The sequence below is a fragment of the Vombatus ursinus genome, unplaced genomic scaffold (genome assembly GCF_900497805.2).
Source record: "Vombatus ursinus unplaced genomic scaffold, bare-nosed wombat genome assembly UNPS02014807.1, whole genome shotgun sequence".
Lineage (NCBI taxonomy): Eukaryota > Metazoa > Chordata > Mammalia > Diprotodontia > Vombatidae > Vombatus > Vombatus ursinus.
Genome location: NW_020954585.1, coordinates 43,110,685 through 43,114,633, shown reverse-complemented (window position 1 = coordinate 43,114,633; position 3,949 = coordinate 43,110,685). Strand labels below are relative to the sequence as shown.

Below are 3,949 nucleotides of genomic sequence, written 5' to 3'. Positions count from 1 at the left end.
GGGGGGCTATTCCAGGTAGTCAGGGCCCCCCATTGCCAGCCTGTCTCACAGGCCTTGGTCCAATCTGAGGGGGCAGGAACTGACTCAGAGGCTGGATTATCCAAAGGAATCTCCTCCAGGGGCATCTCTGGGGGATTCTTGAGTTCTGGACTATGGGGTGGGTCTCCCAAAGGCATCTCATCCCCTGACCCCTCTGGCTGAAGATTCTCCTCTTCATTTTCACTTCTAGCACCTATGGGAGAAAGGGAAAATCCAAACTCCAGTCCCTCTCGGAATCCAGGTGTCCAGACCCAATATATCCCTTTGGTTTTCCACTAGACCTGTTCCCCTCCCAAGAACCCTGACAATCTACTCCCCAGTCTGTCTCTTGTCTTAGGACCACAATTCTCTTCTTATTCCCCTCACCTTTATGACCATCTCTCAGGCTCTCCTCGGGGCCCTGGAGATCTGGGCCCCATAACTCTGCCCCTTGCTCCATCCTAGAGATCAGGGCCGGTGTGGGGTTCAAGGGACCCTAGGGAAGGAAAGAGATGAGAATGTGACAGGGCTGGGAATTGATTTTGCATACTGAAGACAATTGAAGGATTTAATTGTGGTGTGAAAGTTAGGTTCTCTGGTCATATTCTTTCTCTCTGAGGCTCAGTTTTCCCTTCCTCTGGTTTTAATACCCTTCCTCCCCGTTTCTTTGGTTCTCATTCTCCCCTCTTTTCTCTGGGAGTGTTTCTTGATCTAGGTTTTGGTATTTCAAGAAACCAGTAAGGTAAATTAAGAAGCCCAATTAAAAGCTCATTAGGCATAAATACTTTGAACTCTATTTTGGGCTTAGAAGGCATTAGACCTCCCACAGTAGGGTGGGGGAAGGGGAAATATGAGGTTCTCACCCCACAACATAGATGCCTAGGGGCTGGGAAACCAGGCAAGGTAAACCTGTTATTTCACCAATCAGGGAAGCTCATTAAGGCTCTAATTTTTCTTCCTTAATAGAGCTGCTAATTAAGGCCAATAAATGCTACCTTTATGAGGCTTGGAAAGAGCTGGGGTTGTCTTTGACATTTAAAGGGTTAAAAAAAAAGATCACTTGCCTTGGGGAGAACAAGTTTTCCAACGTTATAGGAGTACCTTCCCCTTCCCCGTTATTCAAGTATTGGGACAACCTCAGGAAGAGACTCGGGTTTGGCTTGCTGGTCTCAAGCAGAGCAGGAAAAGTTGCCGTAGGAAGGTACAATTATACCACTTAGAAGTAGATGTATGAGGTTATTAAGCACAGCCAAAGGAAGGCAAAAAAAAGAAGAGAACTCCCATGGTAGCTCCTGAACCACCTTCCATAGACTGAATGAAGTGTACTTCTCAGCTAGGGAAAGAATAGACCTTCCTGGCAGCAAGAGAAAGGACAGCATGACCTAAAGAAGTGTTTCACGACTAGGTATAATTTCAATTATTTTATGCTCCAATATAGGATTAAATTATATATGAAGAGCCAGAACTAAGATAAAAATTAAGTAACATCCACCTAAATCTTTTCACAGCCTCATATCCCTTCTTAAATTTTTTTCTGAGGTCAAGAAAGTATGATGCTAGCTCTTTATGATACTTAGGGAGCTAGATACACCCAGCTCTTTCTTTAAGACTTTCCAAAATAGGTCTGATTCAATGCCTTTGAATAAGAGATTTTATATGAGGATAGCAGAAAAAGATCAAGGGGGTCAGAGTGGCCCCAAAGACAGACATGGCCAACTGTCACTCAAAACAAATGATGGTGCTGGCATATAAGAATGGGAAAATGGTATAAAAATGGTGAGGTTAGGTTTTGGCGAGAAGGGGGAAGAGAATGCTAGGCATAGGCAGTGGTATGTTGGAGCCACTTCCTATCAGCTATGCCTATTATTATATATTCAGTGCGGGCATTTGTAACTCAGAAATTAGCCTGTACTTCACATCCGGGTTTGATTTATTATTCTGTTGTCTAGACTTAAGAAAGTGATGGAGAAAATGTTAATAATGCAAATTAAACGTAAAAGCATACCATGCATAAGTTTTTTGTTGTTGTTGTTTTCAGAGAGCCAGCCGTTAAACATTTACCAGTATACTCCTGGATATAGGATACATATAAGTGTTCTTGTGCTTGCATAGGAAGGGGAAGGAAATCTTGGAGAAGGGTCCAAAGAAGAGGAATGAATAAAGAACTGAGAGATTAAAGAGGAAGGAAAGAAAGCTATGTTGACTACATATTTTTTTTTCTTTTCTCTACAAAGGGCAGACCCCAAGGGAAATACTACAAAGGACAGTAAGTAGGAGGCAGAAAGGTTAGGCTTTAATAAGCAATTTTTTATCCCTCAAGATTTTTTTCTTAGATTAAGAAAAGCTTCCAACTGATGGATGTTTGGGAAAGGGTAATCCTAACTGAAGACAGGAGAAGAGAAAAAACAACTCTCCCCAACTCTTGTACTCTACAAACCTGGGGAGAGAAGATTTTCTAATTGCCTTGCTGCATATAAGCATTTCTGGGAAGAACAGGGAAGGGTTCAATCTGTATACAAAGGATGGACTGGCAGGAGATAGGTATGTATGTATGTATACACATATACATGAATTGGAATTATCAGACTCAGTGAGCCAGAGTGGAAATGAAAGCGTTAGTGGAAAGCAGCAATAGGCCTAAATAATAAGTCAGGGTGACTCAGGGCAATCACCAGGTCCACCTGAGGAAGAAAATGATTTAAAAAACAAAAAAGGAGCAGGAGGATGACCAGAGCCCCAAAAGTTTTTCTGATTTTTCCCTTAAAAGATCCCAAAGGACCTAGTTGATTTCCTCTATATTTGTAAGGAAGCCCCAAAATGAAGATGGGGATGCAAAACACAAAAAGGAGAAGGAATCATCCTCAGGGTCACCCTGAAAAAGGGACAGAGAGAGGAAAATTCAGACACCCTAACCTCCAGGCCCTGACTCATCCCAATACACATGATTCTTTTACCAGAACTCAGGAGTTCTGCCCCCCAACCCAATTCTCTCCTAGTAAATCTTCCAATCTACAACCACAACTCCTGATGCCACCCAGAATCCTTGCTCCCTTCTCAGAACCCAGGTCTCCTTTCAGAATTGAAGCACTAAAGGGTTCCTGCCCTGTAACCCCTAGTCCCTCTTTAGGTTTAATTCCATTTTCCCAGAATGCTCAAGCCTCTAGTCCTCCCCAACAGCCTAGACCCCCTCTCTCTACCCAGAATCCTCTAGCACTCTCCCTCTCTCCCTCCACCCTAACAGCCCCCGCCCCCCACCCAGGGGAACAGGATGAGGAGAGGAAACAGCTTCCAGAACCCAGGTGTCCAGCTTCCCAGTCCTCCTAGGTTCTTTGTCTTTCCCCCTTGGGCCACTCAGGCCACTCTCGACCGCCCCCACTTCCCATGAACCCAGGTGTCCCCGACTCACGGCTCTGGGGGCTGGGAAAAGCTGAAAGGCAGGATACAGCCCCAGGGGACTTAACCCCTTAAGTATCCTGCCTTAGGGTTTTGGTTAGATGCTGAGGACTTTAGGGTCCTTCTCAGGGGGCGATCCCAGTCTGAGGACCCGGGACCAGTTCAGGGTGACTGGGACGGAGCAGGAAGTGACCCCAGCTTCCCGGGCCCCTCTAGCCTGGAGTCAGAGCGCCAGCTCTATGGGATTTAACCCTTCACTGCCCACAGCACCAGAAAAAAGGGGAACAGTGGAAGTCAGGGGGCTAGGAATCGGTACTCTTACACTGTAAGAAAAGAGTAACGTCAGGAGGCAGGAGCCTGAGGACTTTAGAGGTGGGAGATAGAGCTTAAGGGGAAACTCAAACATTCGAAAATGTTTCCATATTCAATTCTTCTCATTTCTAAGCAGGGCATGGCAACTTTTCCAGAAAACTGGTTATCTGATCCATCTGTGCTGATTTTCCCAGAGATGTTTTAGCAGTACCCTATCCTTGTTCTG

At 45.1% G+C, this 3,949-nt stretch overlaps 1 long non-coding RNA gene across 1 annotated transcript; it reads right to left on the bottom strand.

The window, feature by feature from the left end:
• Positions 1-18: 18 nt before the first annotated feature.
• LOC114052226 lies at positions 19-3,577 on the bottom strand. The gene is made up of 3 exons (XR_003570230.1): positions 3,425-3,577; positions 406-514; positions 19-232 (listed from the first exon to the last, which is right to left on the bottom strand). It is a non-coding gene; the product is annotated as an uncharacterized LOC114052226 (long non-coding RNA).
• Positions 3,578-3,949: the final 372 nt, after the last annotated feature.